This window comes from Ailuropoda melanoleuca, chromosome 5, assembly GCF_002007445.2.
Source record: "Ailuropoda melanoleuca isolate Jingjing chromosome 5, ASM200744v2, whole genome shotgun sequence".
NCBI classification, from domain to species: domain Eukaryota; kingdom Metazoa; phylum Chordata; class Mammalia; order Carnivora; family Ursidae; genus Ailuropoda; species Ailuropoda melanoleuca.
In genome coordinates this window covers 41,856,746-41,876,478 of record NC_048222.1, presented here as the reverse complement: position 1 = coordinate 41,876,478, position 19,733 = coordinate 41,856,746, and the positions used below count along the sequence as shown (strand labels likewise).

At 39.8% G+C, this 19,733-nt stretch overlaps 1 protein-coding gene and 1 long non-coding RNA gene across 7 annotated transcripts in view; one reads left to right on the top strand and one right to left on the bottom strand.

Moving 5' to 3' along the window:
- The window catches only part of DENND4A (DENN domain containing 4A), a 138,969-nt gene that overhangs the window by 118,642 nt on the left and 594 nt on the right, over positions 1-19,733 (bottom strand). For 3 of the 6 annotated variants that reach the window (XM_019794150.2, XM_019794151.2, XM_034660802.1), the window contains exon 1: positions 5,732-6,023. The gene's annotated coding sequence lies outside the window, so the exon portion shown is untranslated. Of the gene's footprint in view, positions 1-5,731; positions 6,024-11,546; positions 11,623-19,733 lie in introns of those variants that run through there. The other 3 variants (XM_034660799.1, XM_034660798.1, XM_019794153.2) reach the window with 3 other exon arrangements.
- LOC109488855 overlaps positions 6,152-19,733 on the top strand; it is an 18,470-nt gene continuing 4,888 nt past the window's right edge. The window contains exons 1-2 of the long non-coding RNA XR_002141704.2: positions 6,152-6,254; positions 6,344-6,488. This is a non-coding gene — a long non-coding RNA (uncharacterized LOC109488855). The remainder of the gene's footprint in view (positions 6,255-6,343; positions 6,489-19,733) is intronic.

Sequence of the window (19,733 nt, the reverse complement as noted above, 5' to 3'; positions counted from 1 at the left end):
ATCAGGCTCCTCCGCTATGAGCCTGCTTCTTCCTCTCCCACTCCCCCTGCTTGTGTTCCCTCTCTCGCTGGCTGTCTCTATCTCTGTCTAATAAATAAATAAAATCTTTAAAATAAAAAAAAAGAAAATGTTTGTCAATATCTTATAAATATCCTGTATAGAGAAAGATGCTTATATCCTAAGCCCCCGCAATTTGACAATCAGGTATATGCCCTGGAGAAACACTGGTATGTGCTTCAGGAGATAAAAGAATGTTCACAAGGCACTGCTATAATACATAAAAAATAAAAACAATCAATGTTCATTAATAGAGTAAATGATAAATCGCAGTATATCCATTTAATGGAACACTACACACCAATCAACACAAATGAGTCAGACCTATACGGGCCAACAAGGATGGGGGAGGGGGGGCAAAAATTTAAAAAGTTTCAAAAGATGTATACCATGATAAAATCATATTAACAGCTGCTTAAATTAGCTAGCACATTAAAAAAAAAAAAAAAGGGCCAGGCACAGTTTTAAGCACCTTTTATAAATAGACTCACTTGCTTTCTACAACAACCTTATGAGGTAGGCAGATCTATTATCCCATTCTGATAGATGAGGACATGGAGGCATGGAAAGATTTAAAAATTTGCCTAAGGTCACAAAACTATTAAGTAGCAGAGACCAGATTTAAACCAAGGGAGTACGGCTCCAAAGCCCACAGCTCTCCAAAAGCATCAAAAGCAATGCTATGTACTGTTCATATGCAAAGTTTATTAAAAATTAAAATGGAAGGATACACATCAAATTTATCGTAACAATTGCCTCTGGGAGGGGATATGAAGAGAGACAAGGAGGATGAAACTAGGGCAAACAAAAAAGACTTTAACTTGATCAGCAATGTTCAAGTACAGTATAAAGTTCTACCTGCTCTTTTAGCATTCAATATGATAACTATGATATACATAGTTTTTTATATTAAAAATACATCTGAAACTAAAATGAAAAAAGTTAACATTTTGGGGGCGCCTGGGTGGCACAGCGGTTAAGCGTCTGCCTTCGGCTCAGGGCGTGATCCCGGCGTCATGGGATCGAGCCACATCAGGCTCCTCTGCTGTGAGCCTGCTTCTTCCTCTCCCACTCCCCCTGCTTGTGTTCCCTCTCTCGCTGGCTGTCTCTATCTCTGTCAAATAAACAAATAAAATCTTTAAAAAAAAAAAAAAAAGAAAAAGAAAAGAAAAAAGTTAACATTTTGTATGATGAGTATATGTGTGCTTACTACTTTTTTGGGTAATTTTCTGTATTTTTAAAGCTTTTCCCCAAAATGTATCATCTATAAAATATTACAGTAAAAATAAAAAGAAATTTAAGAAATTCCCAATCTCCCTATTTCAGCTTTTATTTGTAAATGAAAACAGCTAAACTGTGAGTTTATGTATGTATATACATGGAAAGTGTATTTTTATATGGATCCAAAGAGATACTAAAAGTATAGCAGAACAGTATCTCTTACTATACATTTTGATGACTCAATTTCTTGGTGAATATAAAGTATAGCACCAGCAGGAAAACTGCTTTGATATCTCCCCACCTTTATTCTTTTTTTTTTAAAGATTTTATTTATTTATTAGACAGAGATAGAGACAGCCAGCGAGAGAGGGAACACAAGTATTCTTTTTTTTTTAAAGATTTTATTTATTTATTAGACAGAGATAGAGACAGCCAGCGATCCCGTAACACCGGGATCACGCCCTGAGCCAAAGGCAGACGCTTAACCGCTGTGCCACCCAGGCGCCCCTCTCCACATTTTTCTTGATAGTTTGTCTCGTCTCCCTATTGGTTTCTACTTGTTTGTGCTTTATAAAAGAAGGAAACAAGGAGGCACCAAGAAATTATCACACACTTTAAAAATAACAATAACAGGGGCGCCTGGGTGGCACAGCGGTTAAGCGTCTGCCTTCTGCTCAGGGCGTGATCCCGGCGTTGTGGGATCGAGCCCCACATCAGGCTCCTCTGCTATGAGCCTGCTTCTTCCTCTCCCACTCCCCCTGCTTGCGTTCCCTCTCTTGCTGGCTGTCTCAATCTCTGTCAAATAAATAAATAAAATCTTTAAAAAAAAATAACAATAACAGCAGCCCTTCTGAATATAAGATTCTCCAACATACGATCAAGTAATGTTTCAAAACTTTATTTGTAAATTGGTTGTTTGGACTTCAAAACATATTTTCCCATAAAGAAAGTTAAAAGAGGATATGAGCACCAGCAAAAAGATACTGGCTGAGGTGCCAGGCCACGCGCAGTGAAAGAGGAAAAGCAAACGACACAGTATGCACTGGCAGCCCAAGAAAAAAAGAAAGGGTTCTCAACCAGAGTTTGAGGACAGAAATCATGTTTCATTTACCTCTTCATCTTCAGTGACTAGCAAAATACCTGGCACCTCATAAACATTCAAAAACTGCTATCTACTGACTGACGGGGTAAAGAGTCATAGACTGAGTCAAACAGTCCATCAATAGGTGGCCCTATCAATATAAAACAGTTTGGGTGTAAGATCCAAATAGAAAAGAGGTCGGAGAGTAACAACGTGCATTAATAGAAGCATCTACATATGTAAAACCACTACCAGGTTGGTGCTGGTAACCAGGAGAGAGTGCCTTCACCTCAATTATTAGCTCCTTCCATTACCATGTACTGCATAAGCACCATACTTTGAGTTAGCTTTCTAATAATGAATCATAAGATTCATTGGAGTAGTTGTTTTGTGGGATTTTCAAGGTTTTCTCCTATGACCCTTGAAAACATTTTAATGTCACTCTTGTCATTATTACAGTAATACTATTCAGAAGATAGAACAAAGTATAAACACTAAAATAAAAATGACATATAATCCCATCATCCAGACACCTTTCAATATTAAAATATTTATTTCCGAGGTGCCTGGGTGGCTCAGTCCGTTGAGCATCTGCCTTCAGCTCAGGTCATGATCTCAGGGTCCTGGGATGGATGGAGCCCCATGTTGGGCTCCCTGCTCAGCGGAGAGTATGCCTCTCCCCCAGCTCATGCTTTCTCTACCTCTCTCTCTCAAATAAATAAATAAAATCTTCAAAAAAAAATTATTTCCTGCCAATCATTTTGTCATGTGTATGTGGTATGTTATAAATAATAACAAAGTATATTCTTTATATTCTGATTTTTCGCTCAACACTATATTGTACTTTCTCATGTCAGTAAATATTTCTGAAAATGTGACCCTTAAAAACTTCATCTACCACATGGATTATCATTCGTTTCACTATTCCTCTATTACATGGCATTTTGACCATTATAAATTTTTCCCTACTACAGTAACAAACTATATAAATTAATCCCTTTATGTATAAAGTTCTATACTTATGTTTTAGAATTCAAAGCGACAACTAGGATATACAGTAATAAAGCGTGAGCACTTCATTTCTCCTCAACTCACAAATTCTACTAAACAATGATCAACAATCTAGGGTATTAAACAAACAAACAAAGAAGTTTTTTTTATCAACTTTCCTTCACTCAGTCTCATCTTCCACATCTGGTAAGAAAGAGGAAAGCCCATGATAAGTCTCTGACATCAGAGAGTACAAGAATAACAAGTCAATTTTCCTGCTAGAGCCACTTTTGTTTTCCACTTGGAATAATGAGCCATCAATTTAAATATGAATGATACAAGATATGTAATATACATCTCTATCTGTATCAGTGCTTAAATCTAGGTTTCCACAGTAGGTACACTGTTCAGAAGAACTCTGGAAACAAAAAGGTGGTGTAAATAATACCAGTCAATGAAAAAATAAGTTTTCTTTTACAATTCTGCCATGATTTTTATTATTTTTGAATGAATTAATAAATGTCATATACTCTGTTCCTTCTTATAGTTTTCCAATTATTCCAAATATTATTCAAGCTGCCATAAATAGGCCAACAGCTCCAGGGGCTTAAGAATCAATAACTATGTAAGCCAGTGGTAATTCATGTGGAAAAGTTCAGAACAAATCAGCATCAGCTTCCTGGCTCTCTTGCACAAACAAAAAATTTATATCGCTTCACCAATTTTCAAAAGTGTAATTTTGTGTAAATTTAAAACTCAGGCCAAAATTTACTCTTATTTCTATTGGGCTGGTGTCAAAATCAATTAATTTTCCTAAAAAGTACATTCTTTTAAAATTCCACAATGAAGTAAGTCTATCTTTAATCATTCAGAAAAAGAAAATTATATAACATATAGTATATATAATGATGATGATGGCATGATATATGCTAGTCTGGACTCCAACTTAAAGCTGCAGTTCAAAGGGAAATTGCGAAAATGAAGTAAAAGTTGCCCAAAATGTTTAATTCTGGCCAAAACAAAACAAAGTTCCCATAAAAGAAGCCAAATATAATCTTTTGTTTCATTAGAAGTTCAAACAGGGTTCAAATAGCTCAGAAATTCTGTATACTTAAGTTTTCAAAAGCTGGATCCCAGAACTATCTACTCTAAACATAAACTGAATAACTCGCCGAAGAGTCCTTCCTTATTACCTAATCTTAGATCCCCCAGAGACTACTTTTTACAATAATCTCAAATGTACTACAATAGATTAGTGTAACCTGGGCTACGCTGTTTACAGGTGTCTCCGCCTCCTTCCCCCAAGAGGAGAGAAGAGGTAGATTAGGGCAAGCAGAAAATAGAGACTATATACACCAAACAACAGCTTGCAATCTTATAAAATTGCTTCTTGCACACTTGGGCTATTATTTTAATTAACGTACAATGCATTTGAAAGAGTAACATATTCACGGAGTAATACAATTTCTGTCCTCATGAGTCTCTAGCTGGATGACACGCGTTTTCTCCTCAAATAAATACATGCCTGTTGACTGATGCCTGTCCTGCTGTTGCAAACAACAAATAACTGTCCTGTAAGACAAAAACCCTTCTCTAAGCCTCCAGGCGTAACCATACGTTTGAATTAAAAGCACTCTGGAACAATAACAAAAATCTTCTAGCACATCTGTCATTTAAAAGCACGATAATGAAAAGCTGTCGCTGCGACCCAGTTTTGGGTCACAAGCTTTTTTCTTTTTTCTCCCCCCCCCAAAGCGATAAACTTCAAAGGGAATGGTGGCGACCAGCAACATTTACCCCCTCCCCCCGCAAAAAACAGACAGACAGACACACACACACACACACAAAATGCACTGACCAACTTGAACCCTAACCCGGCCCACGCTGGCCGGGGTTAGCTAAGCAGACCCCCGGGAGGAAAATCGGGCCTCTGGGGGCCAGCCAGGCTCCCGCGGCCGCCTGTTTAAAATATCGAGCAGGTGGGATTCCGGAAGGCCACCTCCGTCTTACGTAACCGGCTTGTCAAAATCCCAGCTCAGGACCTCCCCTCTCACCGCCCCCGCCCCCACCCCCCCCCCCACCTCCCAACAACAAGAGCCCCCAGCCAGCCCCGAATAGAAAATTTGGAATGAAAACACCGGAGCCCCCCACGCGTCCGACACAGAGGTGCGGGCGCTACTCTCAGCACCGCCGCGCCACCCCGGAGCGGACCCAGCCCGCCGAGGACGCCGGGCTCTGCGAAGCCCCCAGGCGGAGGTCGCGGCCATCCGCGCCACCTCTCCGAGCCCGGCCGACCCCGCTCCCGCGACCACGGCTGTCACCGCTCCGGGCCATGACAGCTCCACATGCCTTCGCTGCCCGCGCCGCCACCCCCGCACTCACCTCACCGCTGGCTCCAGCGCGAACAGCGGGTCGAGCGTGGAGAGTGGTGCCCAGTCTCCTACCGACGGCGGCGGGACACGAGGGGCTGAATGCCGCGGCGCTCCGAACCCGCTTAGCTCATCCCCAGCCCGGCGCTCCGCCCTGCGCGGCACCCCCGCCCGCCCAGGCCTGCAGTCTCAGTCAGACGGGACTCCCCCTCCCCTCGCAGCCGCCGCTGCCTCCGCCTCCCTCTCTGGCTCCAGCCGCGGCGGCCGCAGCCGCAGCGACTGGTGCCATCTTGGCAGTGACGGAGGGGGCGGGGGCGGGGATCACTGCCCACAAGCGCCAATCGCGAGCCAGGTCCAGCCCCAGGGGGCGGGGCGGGGCCAGGTTGAGGGTTGTGGGGTCCTAGCGCCTGACACAAAGCGGGGCGGAGAAGGTGGGCGGGGCTGAGCCGCCCTCGCTGGTGACGCGAGCTGTAGTTGGGGAAATGTGCGCTGGTTCCCCCTGCGGTCGGGAGATCCCGAGCCTGAGGCGGGCGTGGGTGAGAAACACCTTCCCTTCCCCTTTCACCACCCCGAGGGTCAAGAATCCGTCTTGGGCCAACTGACCTGCTTCCTCCTTCCTCCCCAGCAGCCCCGACAGTCCTGACATTGCCCAGCCAGAGCACCACGCGTCAGTCAGCGGCTGCTCCTACGCCAAGGGCGCTCAGATTCCCCCAGGAAACCCCCGAGGGGTTAGCAAGCACCTAGTAGGTTTCGGTCCCAAGATACTGAAGGTCAGGTAAAATGGGGAATTCGGGGGGGGGTTCTCTGAAAAGTACGTTGATAAAACTCCTGTTGTTGACTGAAGGGGTGTCGATTACAGTGGATTAATGGGGTATGGCCTACTTAAACCTGGCTATGGCTCCACCATTAGTGGCTGTTGGCAAATTGCCTCTGAGAAATGAGAGTAATAAAGGTTGATTACAGCAACAGGGTTGTTCTGAGGTTAAATTGTATAATACATGTGAAGTCCTTAGCGTAGTGCCTGAAAGTACTCAATGAATGTTAGATATTATTCCATGGTCAAGTGAAGGGAGAAATAGGACCCTAAAAGTCCCTCTGGTTTCAAATCAACTTTCTCAATTGCGCAGAATAGGCGCATTAATCCCTTTTACAAACCAGGTTTACAGCTCTATTAACTATCTCCATTTCTTCCCTTGTATTCATTCATTCCGTCAGTCAACAAACATTCATTGAAACGCAAACAAATGCTGAGGGGACACAGCCTTGAGGGAAACAGAAAAAGGTCTGCTTTCATGGAACTGACTAGTTGGAAAAAGAGGGACCATAAATACTTAACACATTTTGAAGGAAAACGTGTATAAAGGTTATGAACAGAATTCTGGGAAAGCAAATAATAGGATAGGTTAAAGAAAACAAAACAGAGTGGTCAGGAAAAGCTCATCTGAGGGATGAGGAGTTAGTAATGTGACAAATGCCCTGGGGAATTGTTTAAGGCAGAGGGAATGGCTGTGCAAAGGATCTGTGGTTAATAAGGACCTTGGCTATTAGAACTGGGTGGAGTCTTTGGTGCTGGGAAATCCAAGGTATAAAGAGGAGCCTGGAATGGGTCTGGAGAGGTGAGTGAGGGCCCATTTCCCCAAGGCCTAGGAAAATATGGAAACAAAATCAGATTTTATTGTAATTGCCACTGAAAGCCATTAGAGCAAGGAAGTTGGGAACAGCGATGTTTGCAGTATGATATCTATGTCTATATTTTGCGCAACGTATGGGCCAAAGAGCTGGATTTCAAGTAAAAACAAAAAGAACCTGAAGTTGAGCCTGTTCAACACTAAGTTGGTCAAATTATATGTTCTGATCTTTAGTTTCCTTATTAAAAATGTATGAGCATCAATCACATAAGATTATATACAGAAAAATACTACTTTCACTGAAAATTGTTAAATAATGTAAGTTGTTCCTAAGTGTTTTGTATGTCATGTTAGTGTCATTTATAGTTGCCTAATCGATGCTATTTGATTAAGTACATTTAGTGGTGTGGGTTTTTTTTATTGCAAGTGGTGATCCAAATCAGTCATTCTTAACCATTTTTGTACAATGTGCTACTAAGGAAAATAATATATACTGTTTTAAGTGTGTAGTTTTTTTCTTTTCTTTTTTTTTTTAAGATTTTAATTTTAAGTAATCCCTGTCCCAATGTGGGGCTCAAATTTACAACCCTGAGCTCAAGAGTCGCTTGCTCTACCAACTGAGGCAGCCAGGTGCCCCATAAGCGTGTAGTTTCTTGATGTTATAGTCCCAAATGTATTTTTAAGTGCTTAGCTGTGCATTTTCTAATGACATGTGCTATCAAGACATAAATTTTATCTTATTTGGATAAAATATACATAACATAAAATTTACTATTTTAACTATTTCTAAGTGTACAGTTCAGTGGCATTAAGTATATTCACATTGCTATGCAACCATCACCAGAACTTTTTCATCATCCCAAACTGAAACTCTACCCAGTAAGCAATAACTCCTATTCTACTTTATAAAACATATATATATTTTTGAAGATATCAGGTGAGTTCCCCCCCAAAATGGTAAATGAGTTTGGTAATCAGGATTGTTTGCTCCCATTGAAAGGTTTGATGGACCATTCCATGTAAGTTAAGAAACCACCACCCAAGAAATAAGGATTAGTGTAAGTTTTTAGCTCAGATGGCTAAGATAATAATGAGAAGTACTATAAAACCAATTAATTTTTAGCACTGAAAAATTGTGTTCTCGGACCATAAAATGTGCTCTATGATCTTGTAAATGTTTGCTCCAAAATGGCCCAGACAACGTGCCCCTCCATTTATGTACAACTACTCTAAATGCATGTCTAATTGATACTATTAATTTTCATTAAAAAATAAGTGATTACAGCTCTGGGTAAATTTAATTTTAAAAATCACTCTTGTGTGAGGAATGGTTTAGAAAAAGGGCAAGAAAGAAGGAAGCAAGTTTTTGCCACATTTCAAAAAATCAAACATTCGATAAAGTTATGAAGATCAAAAGAGCAAGATCGGTTTTGACTTGAAAATACTGTGAGTCGATAACTTTATTTTTTAAGCACATCCTATGTGCGTTTTAACTCCATGAAACCAAAAGCTAAATATCTTTGCCAGGCTGGACCCCTTTTCCTGCTGCCCGTGTCTTCTGCAGTGTTTTATCCCTAACACGAGGGCATGGCTATAGGCCAGTGATAGCAAAGGTGAGATTATGGTATAAAGGGCCACAAGAGAATTTGGGGGGATGATGGATATGTCCACTATCTAGACTGTGGTGATGGTTTCATAGGTGTATACCAATGTCATACTTACCATGTTGCACAATTTAAATATGTGTAGTCCCCTGTATGTCAATTATATTTCAATTAAACTGTAAAAAATTTAAAGTCCAATTGCAAACCTCCCATTCTTTCCCCATTGGATGCAGATTTAGCCTTTCATTGGTTTTAATCCCTGTGAGACCTATCTAGTCAATTCCTCTTGGAGGAGCAACAAAAAGCACTCTTTTAATTGGCAAAAAAATATACAAATATTTACATTGCCAATTACAATATTATGGACATATAGGGGTGCCTGGGTGGCTCAGTAGGTTAAGCATTGGACTTTTGGTTTCAGCTCAGGTCATGATCTCCTAAGTGGCAGGATTGAGCCTCATGGGTAGGGCTCCCTCCCTGCTCAGCAGGGAGTCTGCTCCAGATTCTCTCCCTCTGCGCTCCCCCACTCCTGTGCGCTCATGCTCTCTCCCTCTCTCTCATAAATAAATACATCTTTAAAAAAAATAAGAAAATATTATGGACATACGGTGACAAGCATAGCTTACAGACTGGGCTTCTAAAAAGTTTCAACAGTTGAAAAGGTTTGAAGTTTTGGTTGTTTTTTTAATCAAAGAACACACTTTCTGAAAGAACATATTAAAAAGCAATAGAAAAACAATAAGCACTATTTGACTGTATGCTCAGGAAGTGTCTTTAAATACCTCAGAGCCCTTAACGGCCCTATCTTGAATTCTTTCAACATCCCACGCATATGTCACTATAGTCACAGTTAAATAAACTTAAACCCTAAATATGATTTGGGCAAGGGAGTCTTAACAATGCAGACACAGGCCACATAGAAAAATGTGGCCTAGACTTTTGGGCCTCATGCCATTTCTGAAATTATGCCATTTTTTATACCTGGAGCTATATCTGGTTATTTCTTAGACGTTATTTTTAAATATTATGGTTTGAACGGTGCATGAAGGAAAACTTTGAAACTGGTAACAGTTTAAAGCACTGGAAGCTGAAGCTGTTGTACAGCCTAATCCTCTCCACCTGTTAAATCTATTCACCTTTAATTGCTATACCAGAAGTTTCCCACGACTTTAAGTGAAAACCTGGAGCCTTCTATAAAGTGGTCTTGATATCTATGGCATGGGGCCTCCTTATGGGTGAGAAAGCCTTCCACCAGGGATTTATCGTCCTTTAGAAACTCTTTGGATGTGTCCCAAAGCAGCACACGTTGCCAAATTCTATTCATCGTGCAATGGTGTTAGAGTGACACTCTAGTGTATTTAATCCACAAACTGAAATTTATTAGAAATGTGGTCAAATTATCAACTTATTTCTTAAAAACACAAATCGGATGAAATACTTTTGAAAGACAAATTACCTGAACAACTCGCAAGAATAATAGGGAGAAATGTCATGTTGTCAATGGCAAATTTTAAATGTGATACTTGAGAGCAGCGTGCAGGGACAGGAGGGCTGTAGCAGTCTGAACCACTGCTGTCTCCAGCCTGTTGGTGGCGAGCTGAGGAGTCATATCTTTGACTCAGCACTTTTTCACAAATTTGAAAATTATCGCCTCGCAACACCTTCCTCAAGTGAATGCTTGTACCTTTCTCAACAAGTCCTTCTAATTTCAATTTTTCGTTTTTAAATGATCTGCAAAAGAAAGTCATTTATATGTAGTGTGGTTTTTATCTGTCATTGTCCATAGACAATTATGCCTGCCAAATTTCTTTAAATGGTAAGACAATATTTTTAAAACTGTTGACAAATTCATGTCAGTCAGATTTTATACACAAAGTACTACGCTGGGCACAGAAGGAAAACAAAGATAGATAAGCACCTTATGCCTCTAAGGCTCAAGGTATATTCCTAGGCATGTCACTTGAATAAAAATCACACCATGAGAAGTCCTGCACTAAATGGTGGGACTATTGCTGTGGAGACTGGGGGGTTGGAGTGATTAATTCCATTCGTGGGAATGGAAGGTGACAAATAGAAAGCATTTGAATGAATCCTGAGAGAAACTAGACTCTCTATGAAAGGTAAAGTTATCCCTATTTGGAGCATAGGGATACGGGTGGGCACAAGGCAGGAAAAGTTTTGTTTGTTTTTTTTACTCTGAAAAAAATAACAGATGTACTAGAATTGTTCTCAATAAATGAAGGAGATGCTCATAAATTGTTCCAACACTTTGATTTTCTTTGGGAGTGGCCAAAGGTTCAAATAATTTGGAAGGATGGATATCTGTGCTGACTTGCAGGAAATATGAGTCAGCTTTTCTCATGGACTCAGCACTGTTGTTATAGTTAGGATATTTGGGAAACATGAAGCTCAACAAATCAGACAACCTAAGTCTTTTCTCTTTCTTGATTGCCCCAGACATACATTCTGCAAAGGTAGACAACAGGGATGACCTTTTTATTGGTGAGGGGAAACACCTGCAATTGAAAAAGTAACCTTAAATGTAAAATACTTCTGTTTCCCGTGTAATCCCTCAGACTAGGAGACAGACACATACCTACATACCTCTCTTCTGTGCTTCGGAAATGTATATTCATTGCCTCCAGACAGCTCAGTCCCAAGCGCACCTGAAACTAGATGTTTTTGAAGGTAAACTCATTATCTTGACCACAAACCTGTTTCTCCTATATTCTTTAATTTCTTGAATAGTACCCACCGTGCACCAATCACAAAAGTCAAAACCTGTGAGTAATCAACTCCTCTTCCCCACCCTCATTCTTTTTTTTTTTTTTTTTAAGATCTTATTTACTTATTTGACAGAGAGAGAGAGCACAAGCAGGGGGAGTGGCAAGCAGAGGGAGAGGAAGAAGCGTGCTCCCCACTGAGCAGGGACAGATGCTTAACCAACTGAGCCACCCAGGCACCTCTCCCCACCCTCCTTCTTAAACATTGAATCATCAAAGCCAATCGATATCACCTTTTTAACATCCAATTGTATTGTTCCTGTTGTTCCTCATCGCAATTTCCATTCCCAGTGACCTAGTTCAAGCTGTACTTCTGGGTTTTTTTATTTGTTGTTTGTTTGTTGTTTACCTGAAATCTTATAGGGATCAACTCATTGGATTCCCTTGCTCCTGTCTTTTCCTCTTCAACCCTTCCTTCCCTTTGTTGCCAGGCTAATCTTTCTAAAGAAGAAATATGATCGGTTGTTCCAGGCATAGTTTGAGGTTGCTAGTTTCCTCCTCTCCTTTTTTTGTATTCTTGGTAGAAAAGTACGTCACTGTCCAGTGCTGATATTATCTAAGAGGAGCAAAGCATTAAGACCTATGCATTGTTCCTTGCCTCTTTCCAGTATGGTGGAAACAGCCTCTTATTCGGAACGCTTTCAGACTCAGGGCACGAGGTTCTTAATTGAAAGAAAGAATTTAAGCCTCTGCAGTCCATAAGGATTGGGCTCCCCTACAAATGTGTATAGAGAGATGGATTGGTTAGTTATATCAAACTACTTATATTAAGGGCAAAGTTAATCCAGAAGGGAAGAACTCTGACAATTACCTTACTCGGAAATTGGAGAAAAATAGACTTTTAATAATAAAGATTTTAATTAAAAACAAAAAAGATCTCCAGAGCTGCTCCTAAGGCTATTTTAGGCTTTTTACAGTCCCCATTGCTGTGCTATCTCCTAGAAATGGAAATCCTTCTTCTAGATTCTCTGCTTATAACCCTGTGTGTTTTCATAATTGATTGTAATTATTTTAACAACATTTTGAATTTAATAAACATCACCTTATTGATTTAATAGAATTTAGATGTAATAGTAACTTACAAAGTTTTAAATTCTACTGAAAGGGAAACAGGAAGAAGTTGGTATGAGGCTTTTATTTGAATGTATTGGAACTGAAATGGAAGAAAGGCTATTAGAGATGGCACAATAGGGCAGTGCTGGCAAACCCTGCCGGCCTGTGCAGTGCTGCCTGAAAGGTCATGGATGGCACAGTGAAGAAAGGAGAACCATAGAATCCTTGATTCAGGCTGAAGAGAGTAGATTATGATACAGCTCATTTTTAACAAACTGTATTCGAAAAAGGGATAGGGAATTAATGGAGGTGTGAAGAGGCAAAAAACCTATTCTTCCGTTTCATATTCTCCTGATGATCACATAGCATGAGACTCTGTTTGCCACAAGGTTAGGAGCAAGGATTGAAATACTAAAGGTAATAAAAATGGTGGTTGTTTGCAAGGGAAAACCTCAAGAGAAGAGTTCAGGTAACGTGTAGAGCAACTGGATGAGGGTGGGGCTAAATGGTTTGGGTTATAGGGCAACTGAGGTGGGATGGGCAATTAGAGATGGATTTAAAATGTATCACTGACCCAGATCATGATGGCTCTATGAGAATGTCACCTTTCATAAATTGACTTCATGTTTCTCTGACCCAGAACATAGGATTTTTGAGCAGGAAGGAACCTTAGAGGTCATCTTGTAACCATTTCATTTTCCCCAAAGTGACCATTTGCAAAGTTGTGATTTGTCCAAGGTCATACACATCCAGTCGTGGGAGGAGAGCTAGGACTAGAATCCAGGTCCCCAGGTTCCCAGTTCTTTGATTTCTCTGTTACATAGTATCAATCAGTTGTGAGAACTCAGTATTCCAAACTCTCCATGAATACATAGGAAAATCCTTATTGTAGAGATGAAGAAACTGAGGATCAGAAAGATGGAGTGAATTTACCAAATCACATCGCCTGACTAGATCAGAGCCTAGGCCTCACAATTCCTGAGCCAATACGCTTCTACCAAACCACACTGCCTAGGGGATTAAAAAAAAGTGAAATCTTCAATGCCATGTTTCAAGGCATAGAATTTTCTCCTTCTATCTACAGGTATTTTACTTTTTGCCGTTATATGCTATGCTCTTTGCCAGGTGCTATAGAACAGATTTATAAGACTATAAGATTTGGGGCACCTGGGTGGCTCAGTCGGTTAAACACCTGCCTTTGGCTCAGGTTCATGATCCCGGGGTCCTGGGATCAAGCCCTACATTGGGCTCCTTGTTCAGCAGGGGGTCTGCTTCTCCCTCTTGCCCGCCCCCCTCATGCTTGCACTCTCTCTCTCTTTCTCTCTCTGAAATAAATAAATAAAATCTTTTTTTAAAAAGACTAAAAGATTTATTTTGCAAGACTAAAATTTGAACATTACCCAATTATCAGGGAAATGGACATGTCTTTTGGTGGTTGATAAGCCAGCAGGAAGTCAGTCTTTGGTGTCCTACAAAATTGGGAATGTTTTCACTTTCATCAAAGGATGGGTTTCAGATTCTCTACTGTATTATCCCAATAATACATCTATCAGATGGGCAAACATTTAAAAATCTGATGATACCAAGGATTATTGAGGATGTAGGAAAACTGGAACTCTCATGCTCTGTTGCTGGAAACATTAAATGGCCCAATTCTTTTGGAAAGTTGTTTGGCAATATTTAGTAAAATTGAAAATGCATATGCCCTACAATCCAGCAATTCCATTTCTGGGTATATACTGCAAAGCAGGTTTTTTTCAAACTGTGATTCATGATCCATTAATGGATTGTGAAATCGATTTAAGGGTTATAATAAACATTTTTTATAAATGAAATAGAACAGAAAATATTAGGGTGGGGATGGTTTTGTGAATTTTTGTGTGCCACCTTGATTTTCCCTCTCCAGGACTGAAGTGTTAGTTCACGCAGCTGCTGGGAGGGTTGGCAGTCAACAGCTTTAGCTGAGTCCCTCTCCAGGACTCTTTCCAGGAAGACAGCTACTTGCCCAAGATCACGCCCTCTCCCTGGGTGCAGCTGTATCCAATAACTGGTCAATGCAGGCATATAAAGGCCTGATTCCCTTGTGCCAATTCAAAATTACTCTGATGAGAGATCACTGCAGCCAATGTGGGGTCAACCGAGGCTTTTGATGCCACTTCATTATACCCCAAAACTTTCTCTGCTCGTTCCGCTTCTTTCACTCTGCCACGAGTGCTGATCCCAGGACACTCCCCAATAAATGCCCTGCACACACATTTCTGTCATAGATCTACTTCTAGGCAACTCGGCCTGTGATGATATACTATGCACATAGGCATATACGGGACAGAATGTAAAATTATTTTCACCATACACATTGGCCATAAAAGTTTGAAAATCCTGCACCTAGAGAAACTTTCACACATATGCCCCGGGAGATGCTATGAAGATGTTCACTGGGGTATTGTTTGAAGTAACGATGTTTAGTAATGATTATAAATGTCTATAATCATGCGATACAATAATTAAAGTTACTGAAGGAAAAATCAACAAAGCTAAGAGGCAGCCTATGGAATGGGAGAAGATATTTGCAAGTGACATATCTGATAAAGGGTTAGTACCCAAAATCTATAAAGAACTTTTCAAACCAACACCCAAAAAACAAGTAGTCCAGTTAAGAAATGGGCAGAAAGCATGAATAGACATTTTTCCAAAGAAGACATCCAGATGGCTAATAGACACATGAAAAGATGCTCAACATCACTCATCAGGGAAATACAAATCAAAACTGATGGGCTACCACCTCACACCTGTCAGAATGGCTAAAATTAACGCAGGAAACAACAGATCTTGGTGAGGATGCGGAGAAAGGGGAACCCCCTTGCACTGTTGGTGGGAATGCAAACTGATGCAGCTACTCTGGAAAACAGTATGGAGGTTCCTCAGAAAGTTAAAAATAGAACTACCCTATGACCCAGCAATTGTGCTGCTAGGTATTTACACAAAGGATACAAAAATATGGATTTGAAGGGGTACATGCACCCTGATGCTTATAGCAGCATTATCAACAATAACTAAACTATGGAAAAGCCCAAGTATGTATCGACTGATAAATGGATAAAGGTGTGGTATATGTATACAATGGACTATTACTCAGTCATCAAAAAGAATGAAATCTTGCTATTTGCAACGACATAGATGGAGTTAAGAGTATATTATGCGAAGTGAAATAAGTCAGTCAGAGAAAGACAAGTACCATATGATCTCACTCATGTGTGGAATTTAAGGAAGAAAATAGATGAACATAGGGGAAGGGGGGAAAAAGAGAGAGAGAAGCAAACCATAACAGACTCTTAAAGTTAGAGAACAGAGGTTGATAGAGGGGTGTGGGTGGGGATGGGCTAAATGGGTGATGGGTTGTTTTTAAAGAGGGCACATGTTGGGATGAACACTGGCTGTTATATCTAAGTGATGAATCACTAAATTCTACTCCTGAAACCAATATTACACTATATGTTAACCAACTCAAATTTAAATAAAAATTTGGAAAAAAATATAATTAGTGAAATCTCCTGACATCTAACAACATGGATAAATCTCTGAAATATAAGGATATATAACAGCTTCCTGAATTAGTGGCTACCTCTAGAGAAGGAATGTGGGAAATGGAATGAATTTGGGACCTCAACTGTAGCCTTGTATTGCTATTTTAAGAAGCATCTAAACAAATATAGCAAAATTATAGCATTTATTAAATTTATATGGGCACAGGCTTTTTTCACTATTCTGTATATTTAACATATTTTAAAATTAAATTTTCTTTAATGAATTATTACTGCAGAAAATCTATATGCAAAAGCAAAGCATTTTCAACATTATCTTACTATCAGGAAATAGTGAAAGGACAGCTAACAAGGTCACTTCCTCTTAAATTTGGTCCAAATGTCATGACTCAGGGAATACAGACGTTCTGGTTTTAACTGTTTGGCTGATCTATTGCACGTTATTTTTCTTCTTCCCCTATTTTCATTACTACTAAGTTTCATGTAATGAGAACAGTACTAGAGTCTTCTACGTTCGTTGAGCTCTACTGTCACAATTTCTCCATCGTAGCCCTCGGCAACCACTGATTGGATTTTTATTCCCATAATATTGCCTTTTCCAGGATGGCAAATAAATAGTATCATACAATGTATAACTTTTGTTTTGTTTTTGATTTTTTTACTTAGCATAATGCATTTAAAATGTGCCATGTAGCATGTTGCATACATCAGTGGTTTGTTTCTTTCCATTGCTGAGTTGCAGTCCAACCACAGTTTGTTTACCCATTCTCCAGTTGAGGGACATTTGGGATATTTCCAGTTTTTGGTGATCGCAAATAAAGCCTTTATAAATGTTTGTACACAGGCTTTTGTGTAGACCTATGTCTTCATTTTCCTTAGATAAATACCTAGGAGGGGGGCTTGCTGGGCCTTATGATAAGACTTTATCAGAAACTCTCACACTGTTTCTCAATGTGGCTGTACCATATTGCATTCCCACCGGTGAGGCAGTATGAGAGTTTCAGTTGCTCCACGTGGTATTGTCAGGTTTTGACTTATTTGGTTGTTCAGGTTTTTTTTTTTTTTTAAATCTGTTCTAATGGCATAAAAGGGTATGATGGTATCTCATCGTAGTTTCCATTTGCATTGCCCTAATGATTAATGCTGTTAAGTAAGCTTTCATTACATTTTATTATTTTTTAAATATTTATTTATTTGACAGAGAGAGAGAACACAAGCTGGGGGAGCGGCAGAGGGAGAGGGAGAAGCAGCTTCATGTGGGGCTTCATGCCAGGATCCTGGGGTCATGACCTGAGCCAAAGGTAGATGCTTAACTGACTGAGCCACCCAGGTGCCCCTCTTTCATAACATTTTAAAACAGGAAAATTTGTCAAAGATAAAAGTATTACTAAATCATCTTTCCTACCCTGAGAATGTTAGAAGAAAGTTTGTCTCAACTTCTCAGCTCTAAAACAGTTGTACTCTATGAAGCCAAAAAAAAAAAAAAAAAAAAAAGGATATTAAAGCAAAACAAACAGAGAGAGGTATTTAGTTGACTATGTAGGTATGGTCATTTTCGTTTAATAGTAGCTTCATATTAGTGGTGATAGGTAAAAGAATAGAGGAGAGAAAAGGCAATAGAAATATCATTACTATTATATCCCTGGGTCTTCAGGACATAGCCTTCTGTATCCTATGGGCCATCTAAAGTTCAAGTGAAACTGGCCAAGCTGCCTTGGAAGGAGGAATTCAGTGAGGTTAGTGTTATTATCCAAAAACATATGTAAGGGATAGATCTAAGGAAGAAACTAAAAAAAGTAAGGAGAATAAAAGTGTAGCCAATAATGAAACTATAAATTAGGGTAAGAAGTGGTTGTGGCTTTGGGAGAGTCCCTGCTAGATTGTTTACTTGACTCTCTATTTTACTTACTTAGGTTTGGTTTTATTTTGCTACAGAACATGTGCAAAGTGAAACACTTTGCCTGTATAGGTTTAGTATGATCTATAAGATCTAATATAGAAGCTTTATTAATACTTTAACCAATGCATATACTTAAGGAGAAGCAAAATTTTATAATATTAGTAAGTCCTATGTATAAAAGCAATCACTATAAACCAAATCTTCATACCTAAATATGAGAACACAGTCTATTTATAAAGAACTATAATAATGCAAAATAGACTCTGAATGATGATACATGGGGTTTCCAAAGCAACAGGAACGATGAAACAAGCACATTTGGAGGTTAGAGTCTAAAGTTTGGTGAAGAATTGCTAATGAAATTGCTAACCTCAGTCCTCAGAACTAAGAAATTTAGAGAATTTGAATGACTGTACCAGAAGCTGATTTGGATAAATAAGAATATCATCTGGAATGGACACATCAATGCTGCTAACCAGAGTAGGTCAGAAAATTTCTTCCAAAATAATTTGTTCTTGTCATTACCACTGTTTGGAATTGTCAGAAAAAGATTTATGTCTTAAGTGAGTGCACTGTCTATGAATCAAGGTTTTGTTCCAGATGTTAAGCCAGTATAGGGTGAGATCTGTCATTTTCTGGAACTAGAACAGGAAAGAAGTGTGTGACATACGTTTTGTTGGTGAAAAGACTGTGCCTTTGGACCATGATTATTAGCTTCTAGTTCCAGGGAAATCTTCGTGTTCAGGGCATAAGAAACCTCACTCAATTTTTTTCTTTTTGACCTAGTTAAAGTCCTTGGAATGGAAAGTTATGACACTAATATTTTCAAGAACTGTGCAGATACCTCTGAGAAACCTGTAAGGGCCTTAAAAAAATCCATAAATTTAGAGGGAACAGGAAAGGGAATTTTTGTATAGAACAAGACTAGAGTCAAAGGTCCAGACGTGAAGCAGCTCATGGAAGGATGTTTTTGTTTGTTTTGTTTTGTTTTGTTTGTTTGTTTGGGCTTGTTCACAACTGAGAAACTATTAATATTGCAAATTGTACTCCAGATTTGGGGATACTGGGGGAAAGGCCCTGACCTTTTATCTTCCATTAGCTACCTCCCTTTCACTGCAAGTACAACCCCAACTGCCTCTCGACCACTCTCTACTTTTGAGTATTTTATGATCAAGACTACAATTTTTTGAGGTAGTTCTCAGATCTTTCATCACATTGCCTATCATTTGTTTTGTGAAAATATGTTGTCTCAGTTCTTAATACAACCTCTGTATTTGGACAGAATGATCATTAACTATCGCCATTAGAAAAAAACCTTCAGGGGGCGCCTGGGTGGCACAGCGGTTAAGCGTCTGCCTTCGGCTCAGGGCGTGATCCTGGCGTTATGGGATCGAGCCCCACATCAGGCTCCTCTGCTATGAGCCTGCTTCTTCCTCTCCCACTCCCCCTGCTTGTGTTCCCTCTCTCGCTGGCTGTCTCTATCTCTGTCAAATAAATAAATAAAA